At 39.3% G+C, this 17,975-nt stretch overlaps 1 protein-coding gene across 3 annotated transcripts in view; it reads right to left on the reverse strand.

Annotated features, from left to right (window-relative positions):
• NCK2 (NCK adaptor protein 2) overlaps positions 1 to 17,975 on the reverse strand; it is a 107,475-nt gene that overhangs the window by 41,161 nt on the left and 48,339 nt on the right. The window lies entirely within an intron of this gene.

Consider the following 17,975-nt stretch of genomic DNA (forward strand, 5'->3'; position numbering starts at 1 on the left):
AAACACAGCACGCAGCCACTCCAAAGAACTTACATATCCTTTGCTGCATCTATCTGCATACAGGAAACCTAAATTTATTCACTACCTCAACAGTAATCTAACTATGTAGTTTCCTTACAAGATGAAAGTATGTTGCACACACCACTAATGGCACAGTAGCTGCACATTTATTTATTACATTTATATTTCACCTGTTCTTCAAGGAGCGCAAGGTGGTATACATGGATGTCGCCCTCTTCATTTAATTCCCACAACAACCCTGTGAGTTAGATTAGGCTGAGAGGTGGTGACTGGCCTACAGTAACCCACTGAGCTTCATGGCTGAGTGGGGATTTCATGTGCATTTCATACACATGGTTTTTAAGAAAGCATTACAAAATGCATTCAGTACATCATGTTAAGCCTTAAATCTGTTATTCAGTCATGTGAGCAAAATGATTTGTTGTAACCTTTTCTTCATAGACATGCAACCAATATGAAAAGAAAAATCTTAGTGTAGTATTTTGCTCTGCATTTTGCCTATTTTCAGCACAAAAAATAACCAATCCTTCAAATGTTTAGCATAAATTCAGCTCACACATGGCGGCATAAGCCAGTCCTTTCCATGGCCAAAACACGTGGTTTCAGCCCATGAGTTGTAGGCCAGCAGTGAGTAACACAAGTTAATAAGCACACTGAAAGATAGGTGTGCGGGAGGTCAAAGAGAAGGCATGAAAGATTCCATAAGGATGACAAAAACAAATGATTTAAAGCAAGCAACACCTTCTTTTCCTCCAAAAACAAAACACTCCTACACAATAAAAAAACCCCCAATGTTCTGCAAAATCAACCTGCTGCCCACAAGGCATCATTCTATGCTCTGCTCACAGCACTAACTATACGACTAATGGCAGTCTATGCTTGAAGTACCCCTGGTGAACTGATACTTCCAGTATGGTATTGTACAAAGAAAACTTGTGTGTCTTTAGTTTAGACAAACAGCAGCAGAATTTCTGTATACAGTAGGGCCCCACTCATACGGCGGGTTACATTCCAGACTCCTGCCTAAAAGCGAAACCCACCAAAAAGCGGAACTCCTTCAATAAAATGGTGCCCAATGCCCGAAAAATGCCGTACAAGCGGAACAAGCACCGTATGAGTGGGGTCTTACTCTAAGTTTAGCCGCCGTATTAGCAGAACACTGAAAAGTGGGCCACCAAAAAGCAAGGCCCTACTGAATTCCCATTTGTTTTTCCCCCTGTGTGCGTGTGGGGGGGGCACTTTTCTACATTTTTTAATTTTTTTTTTTTTTTACAAGTTAGAGGTCAGGGTCCACTCCTTTTTCCGCTTGTTCCACTCCTCCTTCTACCTCTCAACTATATTATCACTTATTCTACCATTAACCTCCCCCTACAAGGCAATCCCTGGTGTCTGTCCTGACACAAGATGACTGGCACTATCAAATGCTACACACACAATTTTCTCATTCTCCCAAGTTCAAGCACTGGCTCAAAGGTCAGACAGGTCAACAAACCAAAAATACAGCTTTTATAGGGCTACCCTCTATTAAAGAAGATAGTTCCACAGAAAGTACACACACTTCTATTCCCTGCTTCAAGTACAGCACAGCTTTGGCATCAGAGTGTAACTATCTACCGAGTGCCTGTTAAGTGCTAAAGTTCAAGGCTGTTGTGGTTTTAAAAAGGAAGAATGCATGATGAACTGATTAACCAGATGTTACTTGTCAAAATTATAACAGCTAAAAAAATGTCACTGATAAATATCAAACTGCCAAAAACAATGTAACTGTAAGCTCCTGATTATACAGCCACAAGAGTGGCTGTATACTATAGCCAGTGTGGATTTTTCACATTCCGCAATTTTAAATTGAAAATACCCCCATGCCATTCTGATGCTTCCCATAAGCTCATTTCAAAACAAAACCTTGCAAAACTTATAATCCTGAACTCAGAAATGCTTGCTTAACTACTCTCTCAATTTTCATGGTGATAAACAAAACAGTCAGAGAGAATAGAGAGCGGAGGGAAACCAGAGCCCTTTTGGACTTTTTTCTGACAGAGTTCTCATAATCTGTTGAAATTCATTAAAAATCAGCCATGTTCACACAGCACCTGTAATCCTAATACTGACCTTGCCCCATACTCTGACCTTCATCTTCTGCAGTTTAAAAGTTTTAAAAATGCCTGGCTGATTTTTAATTAATTTAAGAAATTTTGGCTGGAACCCTATGATAACACGGGGCATGCTCAGTAAGAACCAACTGTCAGAATCCTAAAAGCCAGACTCACAGCAGCTGGGCTTGACTAATCAGGGGGCCACACCCACACCAGACCTTGATTTCACTTGAGACAGTCATGGCTTCCCTCAGAGAATCCTGGGAAGTGTAGTTTGTGAAAGGTGCTGAGAGGAAACTCCTGTTCCATTGAGAGAGCTCCAGCGGCCAGACTGGTTTAACAGTCAGCCACTATGATCGAAGGTCTGTGAGGGGAACAGGGTGTCTCCTAGCAACTCTCAGCACCCTTCACTAAATACACTTCCCAGGATTCTTTGAGAGAAGCCATGACTGTCCAAAGTGAAATAAAGGCCTGGTGTGGATGTTACCAAATTCTTGCAAGCTACGCAGCAAGTGGATTGGACTGTGAAAGACCAACCCAAATGGTGTTTGCATTTTGACAACTTTGTAGGGCAGTCCAATATCTCAGAGAGGAGGTCAGGTCTCCTGCTCCCCTGGTGCATTCACTATAGCTGCCCAATTTCCCAGCTTTTTAAAGTTTGATAGAAATATCTGTGGGCTATAGGTACGTTCTTTAACCCAGGGCTGTGGAGTCTGAGTTGGAGTCGTGGAGTCGGGAGCAATTTTGGGTAGAGTCGGAGTCAGTAGAAATGTACCGACTCCGACTTCCAAATAAATTTTGATTGACAAGAAGCAATTTTGGGTGGAGTCGGACAGTAGAAAAATAGAGGAGTTGGAGTCGGAGTCGGACAGTAGAAAAATAGGAGTCGGAGTCGAAGGTTTGGCATACCGACTCCACAGCCCTGCTTAAACCACAAGGTTTTTTTTGCCTATTAGTGAATACCTGCCTTATGTTCTCAGGCAACAATATAACCCTCCTCCAAACTTGAACCTTTGTCATCTGGGGAAACAACGAGATGCCATTTAAACGCACACACACAACCCTGACAAGGTGCGCCTGGTGCCAACACTTTTATCTTTTCGGCGCCAGGTCAAGGCTTTCCTCTTCTCCCAGGCATTTTAGCATGTGTTTTATACTGTTTAAATTTTTAAACTGTGTTTTAAATTGTTTTTATAAGATCTGTTTTAAATTGTATTTGTTTTAATGTTTTTAGTTACTGTAAACCACCCAGAGAGCTTCGGCTATGGGGCGGTATACAAGTATAATAAAATAAAATAAATAAATACATAAACAAACAAGGTATCAGTGGTTTCTACAGGTTTATCCAAATCCACAAAGATATGCATATCTTCAACTATCCATCCCTGAAGTTAAAATCTGGGCAATATACAGCTAAGCCATACTCAGAGCAGATCGACTAAAATCAACAAATATATTGATTTCAATCTACTAAACAGTATGACTAATGTTGAATACCACCCTATACGGAAACAATTGATTACATTCACATTAATTCTGTAGGTGCTAAAATTTCACTAAAATTAAAAGCGGAAAACAAAAATGAAGATCTTCTTTCTTCCCATAATGGTAAGAGCTACAATCACATTTGAAAACTCCTCACTTTGTGTATTTTAGAATCTCTGCACAAATATGCTTTTGTAAAAGGCTGCATCCTGCAGTACTCTGAATCTTTAATCCCTTCTTCCACTAAGAAGCTGTGGGTGGTACATTTAGCATAATTTGATTTTATCCTCTCAACGACCATGGGACAGGTTACAGATAGTGACTACTGAGGCCAAGTGAACTTGAGGGTTTAGTGGAAACAAATTCCTACATCAAACACTGTATCACTGTGATTTTGCCTTAACAACAACACAATAAGGAAATGCAATAAAATAGCAAACTGTAATTTAAATTCATTGTACAAACCAAATTTAAGTATGGTAATGCATGGTATACTTTTCCTTGTAGAAAGGCATTTTCTTTATCTACCTATGGTAATATTTTGTGTTTAAATGAAATAGTATTCTAAAGTACAGACAACACTTAAGATTTTCTCAGGTATCCATGGCAGGAGAGTAACAGACATTCTTACAGCAAAAAAAATCTAAATAAGTGTTTTTAAAATCTACAAAATAACAAAGGAGCTTGAATAAAGAGGAAATCCACGTATTCCTCTGATGTGTTTTAAAGGACATAATGGAATAAGCATAACCATTCTTTTTGTCACACATTAAAAATATGAAGGGTTTTTCATATCCTGCATTCAAGATAGGTAACTGATATCTAAATATTGACGTGAAAGAAATTAAATGAAAATAAACCACATGGGGTTATCAATGATAAACCATATGGGGTTATCAATCATCAAAATAAACTAAACAAAAATAATCTGGTCTTGGTTCTATAGGTGAGCTTCCATACAAGGGTGAGTTTAGCTGAAAACCAAGGCTTTTATGAACAAGTCAACAAACTTAGGTTAGTTTTTATGGAACTTAAGACTTAATTTCAACACAAATGTGGACTGGGAAGCTGCTGTCTTGGATATCAACTTGAGATCACTCTTAGCTGATCTTAAAGATCACAACTTTGTCTGAATGACATGTTTTAGTTCCATCCAGGTTAGATTATTGTAAGGAGCTATACATGGGGCTGCCCTTCAAAATGGTCTGGAAACTTAAATTTGTGCAGAATGCAGCAGCAAAAACATTTGTTAAGAACTATGGGTTCAGGCCATATTACACCTATTCTGTGCCAATTCATTTCCAGGCCCAATTTAAGGTGCTGGCATTAACCTTTAAAGCCCTACATGTGGGACCAGGTTATCTGAACAACCACCTGCACCTACATGAACCTTGCTTGAGCCTTAAGACTGGTATCTGAGGCCCTGCTCCCTGGTCCACTGGTGAGAGAGCTGTTATGTTGGCAAATATCAATAACAGCCTTTTCTGTGGCAGCCCCACATCCTTGGAACCCCCCCAATATGTATGGTCCCTTCTTTGTTAGACTGTGTACACACCATACATTTAAAGCACATTTCTTCCTCCAAAGAATCCTAGGAGCTGTCATTTTTATAAAGAGTACTGGGAACTATAACTCTGTGACCACTAAACTACCACTCCCATTCTTTAGGGGAAGCCGTGTGCTTTAAATGTATGATGTGTATACAACATTATTCCTTAAGAGAACCTTGAATACTTTTTTGTTCAAGTCTGTATTTGGGTAATTTTATGACAGTGTGTTTTTATGATAGTTTTATCTGATGCTGCTATTTTATTTTTTTTCATTGATTTTTTTGTAAGCCACTTTGAGTCCCAGATGACATAATTTTTTAAAATACGTTGGAGCTTATTATTGCCTATGCAGTGAGTAGCCTTGTAAAAGTAGCCATTCTGAAAGGTGGGTAAAAATGCAACAAGGCGTGTCTAGCTGATGAACATGTGGCATACTCATACATTTAACAATCTTCATACCCTGACAATTTAAAAAACTTGTGCCATTAGACCCTGTGTCACTAGAGCAACTGTTGTGCATCAGCCTACTTCACAAAATTATGATTCTGAACTAATTTGTATGAGATACCAGAAGGATCCTTCAGTGGACCTTTGCACTACATGATTCTCCAGCATCTAACCAAGCAAGCAGGACCAGGGCTATTCATCTGGTAGACAATTTCTTTAGGTAAGGTTTGTTTGTACTGCTGTTTTTGTACTGTTTGGGAAGATTGTGTTAATTGTACCTAAGTCATTTGAACAAATCCTGTTGAGTTTCTCGAGTTCTCTGATCGCTGTGCTGCAGTTTGGAAGGATTTGTTACTTTGTTTTTGCTCCCAATGCTGCTCAAGTGACCTAGCTAAATCAGGCTCCTGTGAATACCACACACAGATTCCCAGTGCAATTCATTGCAACAACAATTGAGTCCTGACTTACCTGCAGTTCACATGTACCAACAGCCTGCTGTTGAATTGGCTCTTATGGAGATCAGTACAGCAACCAAAATCATGGGGAAGCCACACCCCATCTAGCCAGTGATGTCTCTGTAGCTATCACATTGACAACATGAAGCAGCAGTCCATCACTAAACAAAGCATTGTAATGAACACAAAGGAGAACATCACATAGAAGAACAGAAGGAGGGGTGTTGATGGCAGCAGCAGAGCACAGCTCGCCCCAGGCAGTATAATACCTGGTATTTACATGCTTTCTTATATGATGCAACTTTTTTTAAAAAAAAGTTAGACACCATGACAAAGGCATTCTCCAGAGCACCTCATCCAAAATGCCTCATTCCGAGAAAGGACCCCTTGGCCCTTTCTCAGAGGAAGGCTCAGGCAGGAAGGAGGCGGTAGAAGGGACAGCAGAGAGCCTTGCTTTGTGTCACCTTGCCAGGTGGCTGGGCAACAGGGCAGTTCCAAAATGAGGTGAGCAGGGACCCCAGGGGGCATCAATCTGCCATGCCCCACCCAAGACAACTCTGACATTTTGGCTCATCACTGGGGTGGCCCTGGTAAATACCAAGCCAATTATGACTCAAACTAAGGGAAGCTCCTTTACTATAACTACATTCCTCTACTAAGTTTTCTATCATATATTTCTTGAAAGAACCCAGTATAAGTGTAAAGAATGGCCAATTAATGAAACTCAATTTTTAAGGAAAGCATTGAAGAAAATTTTTGTCAAACAACAAAAATCTAAATGTTCAGACTATCATTAAACGCCAAGCAGTTTGAAGGGAAGATGAACAACAGCTAAAATTATATTGCAGCAAGGAAGGCAAACAAGAAGCAGAACAATCTTCTAAAATTTTGTTTCTGTGTAAAAATAATCCAAATGAACCTGCTCTGACCTTTAAGAGCAAAAAAGGTTAAGGCGGAAGACTACAGTCTAATATAAAAAGGGATAGCAGTATGCTCAACAGCCCTGGGAATGCCTGCTCGAAAAAGTCCACAATAGGAAAGTCTAGCAGTAGAAGTAATGGAATTCAGACAGCCTTTCTGAAATGAAAAAGAAGATCTGGGATGGGATGGGAAGGACAAGGGTATGGATAGAAGAGAAATCACAAGTCTATTCTCCATATTTATAAAAACAAATCAGTAATTTGGAAAACAACGATTGTGATGTAGTCTGCCATAGGGCCACTGCTACTAATATTTAGGATGGCAAAATTACCCAGGTGATCATTTAACTGAAAATATCAATTTAAATTCATCAAAGCAGGGTGACCTAGGAAGCATATCTAGCTGCAAAACTGTCAAACAGCAGTTTCAACTACTTGGAAAGAGAAGAGAAGAGGAGCCCGGGGGGGATCCCCCCATTTCCCCCGAAGCCTTTTTTTTCTGAAAAATGGAAAAGGTTGGATTATGAATCATTATATTTTTGAATGACAAATGTCCGCTATTTTTTCAGCGCCTTTTGAAGACTTTCCTCTTTCAACAAGCCTTTTAAGTTGAGACCTATCCCAGTCTGTGTCTGTGTTAGAATTGCTTTTAATATGTTTTCTTTAATAATATGCTTTAACCTTTTTTTTTTTTTTTAAAGATGTTTTTAAAGCTTTTTTTAAAAAAATGTTTTTAACGTTGTTTTGTTTTAATGTATTTTAAGGTCTTTTTATGATGTTTTAAAGTGTTTTCAGCATTTCTGTTTGGCGCCCTGGGTGTCATGGCCCCTTCGGAGGACTCGTCAGACGAGGACGACTCGGGAGTAACAGCCACAGACCCAGAAGGGGAAACAGAGGAAACTCCTGAGAACGCAGCTCCTACTCCCCCTCAGCTGGACAGCGTCCAAGACACAGCTGAAGCTCTTCAGCCAGAGTCAGGCAGTGACCAGGAGCCTCCCCTCCCACCTGCAGAGCGAAGACAACAGAAAGTCAGGCAGCAGCAGGGCCAGCCTGTCTGTTTAAGACCGGCACGCTTGCAGAAGCCAGAGGGGTGATTGTTCCCACCTGTCTGCAGAGGTGTTCTTTAAAAGACAGACCCTGGCTTCAGCGTGTTGCTGACTACAATGTCAGGCGTGACCACTGTGTGTCTTCCTATCCCTTGAACCTTGACTTGAACTGATCTCTTGGCAAACTGGACCCGGACCTTCACTGATGTCTCTTCTGGATTTCTGGCTTGGCACGTAAGCTTGGAATGGACCCTGTCCTTATCTTGCTTTCTCTTTGCTAGCCTGGCAGATTTATAGCCAAGCTGCCGGCTGAGGACTTTACGGCCTGGCAATTACCAAGGAATTCCCAGCCCTGCCTGCACCCCCACCAACGGCTGCTGTCTCAGTGAAAAGCTGACACTGGACTCCTGCTGGGAGGAAGGGCGGGATATAAATCAAATAATAAATAAATAAATAAATAAGATAAGAGTATTCATAGATTTACTCCCCTCAAATGATTTCCAAAAGGTATGTAACAGGAAGACTGTGCACAGTATCAGTTCATAACAATTCCTGTAGACTGAGGACAAGCAAGTCCAGAGTACACTGAGAGAACAACTCTCAAATGCAAGAGCGAGATGCATTTCTGCCTCTAGGAGGCACTGCTATTGATACAAGAAAAGGAAGGATTCAGTGCCTTCTTTGCTTGTGGGCTTCCTCTTGTTAGCATAGTTGGTGGATCCATTTCTGCCCTTTTGGCTAGGTCTCAAAGGACTGGGAGTGAAAGTACAGAGCAACACAAAGAAGCAGAAACTGATAGCAATAGAGAAATCAGTCTGATTAAATTTCATTTGGCATCCAATGAGTCTTGGTTGCACTCTTTTTCTCAGCTCTTTCTGTGGAAATTAGTGCTTTATGCCTGTTTGACTCTGTGGAGGACTGGAGGAAACATAATAATTTTCATAATACACAATAATTTTCTTTGTTTACTATAATGTTGCTCGTTTTTTCACTTTTTTGTTGTTTTTTGCCTGCTCATGAACTGGCAAAGCCAAAGGGATGCTAAATTCCTTACAGTTCTGCAGCTTGGAGCTCCGTTTGTAACCATTTTTATTTTTAAAAAAAATAAATTCAATATGTAATTGAATTTACTGAATTTAATTGTCTGAATAAACTGTACATTTAAAATACCAAACATAGTAATTTTATGGCAACCCAAATTATACATATTTTTTGTTCCTACAGTGATTGTCTACCTGTAAAAGGTGCTAAAAAATAAATATTGAACATTTTTCCATTTCCCAAAAAAAGTCCATTTGGGTCATCCCCCCACCCCCCAAGAAAAAAAAAGGTTTCCATGGCTTCAAAATTTCTGGAAATTTCACATCTCTGTTCCTGTATTAAAGTAAAGTAATAGTATAAGGAAAGAGAAATACTGTACAAATACTGCATAACCTTTTCTTTACCTACAAAGAATAAAACTCAGGAACTTCATATATTGCTATTTTACTACTAATCCCTGGAACACTATTACCTACTTTCCAAGAGATTTCACTGTGTGCTGTCTATAAATGCTACTTTTGTTCCCTGACAGAAAAGCATGTATTCAGTCTGCATCATAATCTGAATACTGCAGATATTTTACAATTTAAATAAAATTACAAACTGGGCAAAAATCTTGCATGGATACCACACAATTAAGTTACTTTAACTTCAGGGTTCAGTATGCATATAATGTAATACATGCCCAAGCACCATATAAACAAAAATTACAACATGTAAACATATGTACTATTCTGAAGTATTCTGTTCTTTCACAGTCATAAATCTGACTAGGAAATGGAAAGGAATTCTGGTTGGCACCAACCTGGCCTGCCCTTGTGTCTTTAAGAACAGCTTGATATGCATGAATAAAATCAAGCAGGGGTTAAAAGCATAACTACTACTGGTTTAAAAGTTGCCAACACTACTGGGGTAAATAAAAGAATATATTAGCGCAAGTCAGACAAACTTGAGGGTCAGGGATAAGGAATGTAAATAGGATGGATGATGACACATCCTCTGAGGGTCAGCTTCTGTAAGTATGGATAAGGCAGGAATAGTTAATTTCTTAAATAATATTGGAGGGCACTACAGCAGGGATAGGGATTCCCTTATTACATTTCTAATCATCTTGTATCATTACTTCTTTGTTTTTCTTCACTTTCTTTCAAGATGGATGGGTACACTATGGCCATATTTAGACATCATTTAACCATAGTTTAGTGTGACAAGAACAAGCTGCAGCAAGCCTCAGGCTTGTACACTCCCCCTTTTCCTCTCCTTCTCCACTGCATCTATGAGGACTTCAGAAGCTTTCACTTCCAATTTTTATAAACCACAATTTAGCATGTCGTCCAAATCCAAAAATGTGGTTAACCACAATTTGTTTAAACAAGCAAGCTTCATAACATATGGTTGGAAGTTGGCTTGCTTCAAAAAACCATAGGTAAGATTAACCACAATTTGTTGGGTTCAGACAACACAGTAAGCTGAAATTTAAAGTGAAAGTTTCTGAACTCCTCCAAGCAGCTGTGTCAGAGAAGGACAGGGGAACAAGAAGTGTTCAAGCCTTAGGAACACTGCAGCTCATTCTCATTACACTTAACTATGGTTTACTAAATATGATATCCAAGTGCAACCATTGCACTACCAGTCTAGCCACTCATCTTTTCACTGTGTCACATTACTACTTTAAGCCACATTGCATATTGCTATGGACCTGGCGTCTGAATGTAACCATTTGCTTGGTCCATGGAGGTCTTGTCTTATTTATAGGCAAGTTGGCCAGAGATGTTCCCTTTCTGATTTGCACAAGTCAAGTGGTACTCCTCTCCCAAGCTGGCACCTGATATCAGCTAGGAGAAGAAGACAAGTCAAGGCAAACCCAGCTACCATTAGCTGGCTGCCTCACATGCAGCATTCCTTCTGGCCCACTCCTGTCCCAGTGCAGGGCACAAAGAGTGGCCCCTCATAGAAGCATGGATCCAGAATTCTTGGACAGATCTTAGAATGCTTCCTATTAATTTGTTAATAATATTTTGACTATTTATATCCCACTTTATCGTCCTGAGGTGCTCTCAAAAAGTGCCCAATAAGATCACATTCACATGCAGTGTCAGGGAACAGAAATAGCAAAGCACCCATATCATGCTAGGATTATTCTGGAGCACTTACTGCCCTCATCTGCAGCTTCCCTTGCTGTCACTGTTTGGTCACCACTTACTAAGCAACATGACTATTCAGCACCTCTTTATGCAAAGGAGTGGGGAAGAGAAGCTGGAACTTGCTCAGTCCATGATAGAGGGACTTTTTTAAAAGTGCCATTACATTCCTTCCAAACTTGCACAGATTCCAAACCCAAAAGCTATTCTAAATGGAAAATAAATAAATAGGAACTATTTGAGTCAAGTCAAAGTTCGTCCAAGATACAGAAATTGGCATACTTTGGCCATACTAATCAAACAGCTAAGGCAGTCTGTGATATACTTTGAATATTTCAAGTTTGCTACATTTTAGCACATATGCTACAGAATAGGGTTTTTTTAATCACAGTAAATCTCCATTACCCAAAGAAGATTAAAGAATTACTGGCAGAGCTTTAGAGAACTTACAGCTATTGTCTCCCAAACTTTTTTAATCTGCATATTGAAAAGACAACACATTCTGAACATCTGAGCCTGTCTTAAACGAAAAAAATTTCAGTAAAGATGAAGTTCTTCTTTGTCAGATGATATGGGGTATATATTATCACAGAACTGAGAACACAAACACACCCACAGAGTAACATAAATCTACCTGTAATATACTGAAGTATGATATTCATATACTGACAAGTATACATTAAAACTGGCACATTTCATCTCTTGAATCAACTGATATAGTCAGAAACTGCAGGTTATGGTATATGGCATACAATAAAAAATAGAACACAGAACTATCTAAAGAATAAGCAGTTTTATCTCATTCTGAATTGCTAAAGCCCATAAGATTGCAGTGACTGACGAGAAATGCAGTCCATATAACACAGAACAGATGCAGTTTTTCCATAGCTTCAGAGACTGAAGAGATTATCTTTTGCATCTAATGATGACAATTATTAGAATCACTATTTTGTAAAAAAAAAATTATCAAGATGAACTTTCTCTAAATAAATGAAAACCTGTTCAAACCACCCAAGCACAACAGTGCTTCAGTCCCAGCTGGTAGCTACAGGTAGCCACTGGCTCCAAGACAGCAAGCCTATCTTCATTATGAATGAAAACTTCTGCTGTTCTCCTTTCACCAGAAACAAGCTGCTCATGCTCCTAGAAGAAAACCTCTTCCCTTCCAAGACTTCCCAGTTCTGGATCTTTACTATGTCAAAGGTCACCAGACAGAAGGCAGACACCTTTTTCTAAGTTGGTAGAAATCTACATGGGCTACTTATCTCTAATTGGTGAGGGTGCAGCTGGCCAGTATCTTATTGTACACAAGGAGAATGTCCAAAGTTAATGAACAATTCCTTTAGATCCATTTGGTCCTTTTTACTCTTTCCAAACCAGAGATCTGCATAATACAACTTAGTTCCCAAATATCTGAGAAAGCTCCACCGTTCCTACAGACCCTCTTGGTGTTAAGATCAGTAGAGGGGGCTCTCTTGGTAGTTCTGCCACCTTCAGAAGTTTGGGTAGGGTGGCCCAGGAGAGGGCATTCTCTTTGGCAGCCCATAAGTTGTAGAATCTCATCCCTACAAAGATATGTCTGTGACCTTCACTATGCAGTTTTTGGCAAATGCTGAAGACACACCTCGACATCCTGAGATGTATGTTTTCCCCATTCTTGTGACTGTAATTTGTTTTAACTGTTTTTAATAAAGGAAGGCCAGGCCACAAAGGAAGAGTACTGACAGGTAACATGGAACTGGAGAGAGGGTGTCAGGAAGGCTAAAGCTGAGAATGAGCTGAGGTTAGCGAGAGATGCCAAAAGCAACAAAAAAGTGTTCTTCAGGACATACATAGTAAAAGATAGAGAAAAGAAATGGTGATACAGATAACTCAATGAGGATGGCAAAATAACAGATGACAAAGAACAGGCAGAAGTACTCAATTCCTACTTTGGCTCAGTCTTCTCCCCAAAGAGGGTCTATGACCCTCCTGGGAAACATGAAGTTGAAGGGGCAGGATTGCAGCCTGAGGTGGGTAGACAAATGGTCAATGAATACCTAATCACTTTGAACGAGTTCAAATCTCCAGGGCCCGATGAACTGCAGTATTGAAGGAACTGGCTGAAGAACTCTCGGAAGAACTATCTTTGTGAAATTGTGGAGGATGGATGAAAGCGCTGGATGACTGGAGGAGGGCTAATGTTGTCCCTATCTTCAAAAAGGGCAAAAAGAAGAAACCTGGGAACTAGACTTGTCAGCCTGACATCAATACCTGGGAAAGTTCTGGAGCAAATTAAAGCGGTCAATCTGTAAGCACCTTGGGGACTTCCAGGAAGGATTGCTTCGCTTGTGCCTGCCTCTGAGACGAGCTCTCGTCTCAGAGGAAGCTTTTTCAGTTTTAAAACCAGTGAAAAGGGTTTTTTTGACTGGTAAAAACTTTCTCCCAGGCAAGGGAGAAACGAAGAGATCATCCACGAGCTTCGTTGTGTTTGTTGGGGGACTTCAATTCATTAGGATTGCCTATGAACGAAGGACCAGCCAGCAACGTCGGACGGAGCCAAGGAATTTCAAGCAAGCTCAAACTGATTAAGCGAGACGTTTTTCTTTTCTTCAAAGAAAAACAGATTTTAACAGGCAAGCATTCTTCTTTCTATCCTTATCATTTGGCTTAAATTGTTGCAGTAAAAAGATTTGTTAAAAGAATCAGCAGTAAAGAATCCCTGGGTGAGTTATAACTTTTCTCTTTTATACACGGAATTAAGGCAGAAGGAAATCGAAATAGCTTATCTTTGTTTTTATTGCAAAAAGCTGGCCTGGAATTGAACATTATAAAGATACAAACGGATGAGAGATATCTAATCTGAGGAGAAAATTTTTGATTTATATGAACTTTTGAGTATTATATGTCTGGGACTATTTTTTCTGGTCTACTTCATTTTGACGAATCTGCTTGTTCTTTATGCCACTAACTATTTGGATGCTGTGAACTAAATTTGTTTTGCATTCTTGGACACATAAGAGATAAGGCAGTTTATGCTGTCTACATTATGATGTCATCAGGTTTGGAATATTAACTCCTTTGTTGCTGGAAAAAGAAATAAATTGCTCTTTGCTTGGGAATAGTGCTATATTGGAAATTGAAGGGTTTTTTTTCTTCTTCTTGGTTTTAAAAATGACAATTAAGAAAGTGGCTGAGACCCTGGAAGTAAATATGTTTCAGAAAATAATGGATGAGATTGAGATAACGAAACAAGAACTTAGACATGGCAAACAAGAGATGAAAATTGAATTTGGCAAAATGAAGCAGGAGCTGAAAGAAATAGGGGATTTTATGAGAGAGGAGGTTGATGAGATCAAACATATAACTAGACAAGCAATAGAAGAAGAAAGAAAAATTAAAGGGAAGATGCAAGTCCTGGAGATTGGAACAGATATATCAAATGTGGAACTGGAAAAAGATTTGGAGTTTATGGACCTTAGAGATAAAGATTACTGTTTGGAATTCAGCGTTGTCCCTGAAGAAATTGATGAAGATATCAGAGATAAAGCTATCAATGTTTCAAAAAAATTTCTGGACTGGAATGATGTGATGGAGCTTGAAATAGAGAAAATTTATAGAATTAATTACAGATATGTGACAATGGAAAAACTCTCAAGAGATGTGCTAGTGCATTTTGTAAAAAAGAGGAACAGAGATATGACTTTACAACAACATTTCAGTAACACATTCAGAATTGATGGCAAGGAAATATTTGTGAGGAAGGAAATTCCCATCAGACTCTTATTATATGACTATGACAGAAAGATTATTATGGATGCAAGGATGGAAGATGGAAGATGGAATTAACACTGATAATGGAAGAATGGCTATTGAAATTACTGGACCTGGCAGACTTGATGAGATGGATTAATCGACATGTTTTTTTGGAGAAAAATCGATGGATATATTTCTCAAGGACTGGAAACCTCTCTTTGACTTTTTGCGGAAAGAATAAAGTGATGTTAATGAGATTTGATGATTAATTAAGATAACTACTGGAGGAAAGTGATTTTGTAATATATTAAGAGACAGGATTTTTATATATTATAGACCTATAACTGATCTGCGACAAATCGGAAGTCAACATTTTATTTTACTGTATTAGTTATTAATTTGTTTTTGTTTTGTTTTGTTTTGTTTTTTGAAACTTTGAATAAAAAAAAATTAATGAAAAAAAAAATCTGTAAGCACCTTGAAAACAATGCAGTAATTACTAGAAGCCAACATGAATTTTTCAAGAACGAAACCTGACAGACTACTTTCATCTTATTTTTTGATGGGGTAACCTCCCTCATAGACTGTTGGAATGCTGTGGGACATAATATATCTCAACTTCAGCAAAACGTTTGACAACGTGCCCCATGATATTCTGATTAGCGAGCTAGCTAAATATGGGGTGGATGGAACAACTATCAGGTGGATCCACAGTTAGCTACAGAATTGTACTCAAAGAGTGTTTCTCAATGGTTCCTTCTCAAACTGGGGGGAGGTAATGAGCGGGGTACCACAGGGCTCAGTCCTGGGCCCAGTGCTCTTCAACATTTTTATTCATGACTTGGATGAGGAGGTGCAGGGAATGCTTACCAAATTTGCAGATGATACAAAATTGGGAGGGACAGCTAATACCGAGGAAGACAGAAACGAAATTCAAAGGGATCTTGATAGGCTGGAGCATTGGGCTGAAAACAACAGAATGAAATTCAACAGGGCTAAGTACAAAGTTCTACACTTAGGAAAAAGAAACCAAATGCATAATTATAAGATGGGGGATAGTTGCCTCAGCAATACAACATGTGAGAAGGATCTTGGGATTGTTCTTGATCACAAGCTGAATATGAGCCAACAGTGTGATGTGGCTGCAAAAAAGGCAAATGCTATTTTAGGCTGCATTAACAGAAGCATAGTTTCCAAATTGCATGAAGTATTAGACCTCATCTTGAGTATTGTGTCCACTTCTGGACACCACACTTTAAAAAGGATGCAGACAAACTGGAAAGGGTTCAGACGAGGGCAACATGGATGATCAGGAAACTGGAAACAAAGCCCTATGAGGAGAGACTGAAAGAACTGGCCATGTATGGAGAAGAGAAGACTGAGGGGAGATACCATAGCACTTTTCAAGTAATTGAAGGGTTGCCACACAGGGGAGGGCCAGGATCTCTTCTCGATCATCCAAGAGGGCAGGACACGGAATAATGGGCTCAAGTTACAGGAAGCCAGATTTCAACTGAAAATCAGGAAAAACCTCTTAATTATTAGAGCAGTATGACAATGGAACCAATTACCTAGGAAGGTGGTGGGCTCTCCAACGCTGGAGGCATTCAGGAGGCATCTGGACAGCTACATTCCTGCATTGGACTCGATAGCCTTCTAGGCCCCTTCCAACTCTGTGATTCTAATATTAAATTTTAAATTGTTGTAACCGACCCTGGGACCTGCTACTGAAGGGCAGGTAATAAATTTAACAACAACATTTCCACTCAATCTTCCCTTTAAGAATATGGCTATCTACACAATCGGCTTCATAGTCAATTGCATCTTCCAATTAGGAATAAGGGTGCTGTTGCCTCTGCAACCAGCTTCATAGTAAACTGTATGTGAAAACACAGCCAATCACAGATACTGCTTCTCTTTCTCTAGCTTGTTTCAATACTAAAGTCCCCAGGCCAGCATTAGTACCAATATGTTACTCCAGGTTTCCTCCAGATACTTACAGCCTATAGGATAAAAGCCTGCCATCATGTTCTTCTAGATGGCTTAAGGTTCTGTAAACAACATACCACCGACATGCCATCCACTATTACCATAGAAATATGCATATATGTAATGTACTTCAATAATTACTTGCACGCACGCACACACACACACACACACACACACACACACAGAGCGAGAGAGAGAGAGAGAGACAGACAGACAGACAGACAGAGACAGAGAGATTCATATAATCCCAAATGCTTATTCTCAAAACCATAGCAGAATAGAACATCAAGTATCTACCCCTGGAAGACACCAATTAATGGTCACAGAACAGGTGACAAAAATTCAGCTAATGTGAATGGTAACTGAAGCTGTGCTTAGAACGTGGACAGAAGGCAACTGACATTTATATACATTTCTTTAAACTGAGTTCAACTCAAGGAAGCTTTGCTGCAAACACCCCTGTGATTATTTTGTAAATAAATATTACAATGCAATGAAAACTAGATTATTGAAAGTTGCCGCAGAGTAATTGCTTCACCTCTTAATAATGTTAATGAACAATCTACTTGCTCTTCCCTTGTTTGGAATTATGGTGGCAACATGAAGATAACCGATCACACTACAACTAACACTGTTCTCAAATCCAAGAATGCACAGATATGCAATCAAACCCTGCTACTCATAAAGGAAGCAGAGCCAACTATATCATATCTTTAAATCATTTAACAGATACCATAGACAGCAACCTTATGGGATAATAACTGAAAGAAAACAAAGAGGAAAGGGATATATGTAATACCACAGGGTTTCGCCATGTGAGGGCAGAGGGTAGAAATCCTTTAAACACTGTTTCTATGCAAAATACTAGTCTGTACAGATTCTATGTCTGTACAAAATACTAGTCCATACAGATTCCAAAGAAGAATGGAAACATTCTGGTTTGCTCCAAGAAGTAAGCAAACAGAAAAAAAGTTATTTGTCCTTAGCAAAATGCAAAAGTTTAGGGAAAAAGAGTTAATAAATACATAAATTTAAGAATTTTAATGTATCAA

The sequence above is a fragment of the Rhineura floridana genome, chromosome 5 (assembly GCF_030035675.1).
Source record: "Rhineura floridana isolate rRhiFlo1 chromosome 5, rRhiFlo1.hap2, whole genome shotgun sequence".
Lineage (NCBI taxonomy): Eukaryota > Metazoa > Chordata > Lepidosauria > Squamata > Rhineuridae > Rhineura > Rhineura floridana.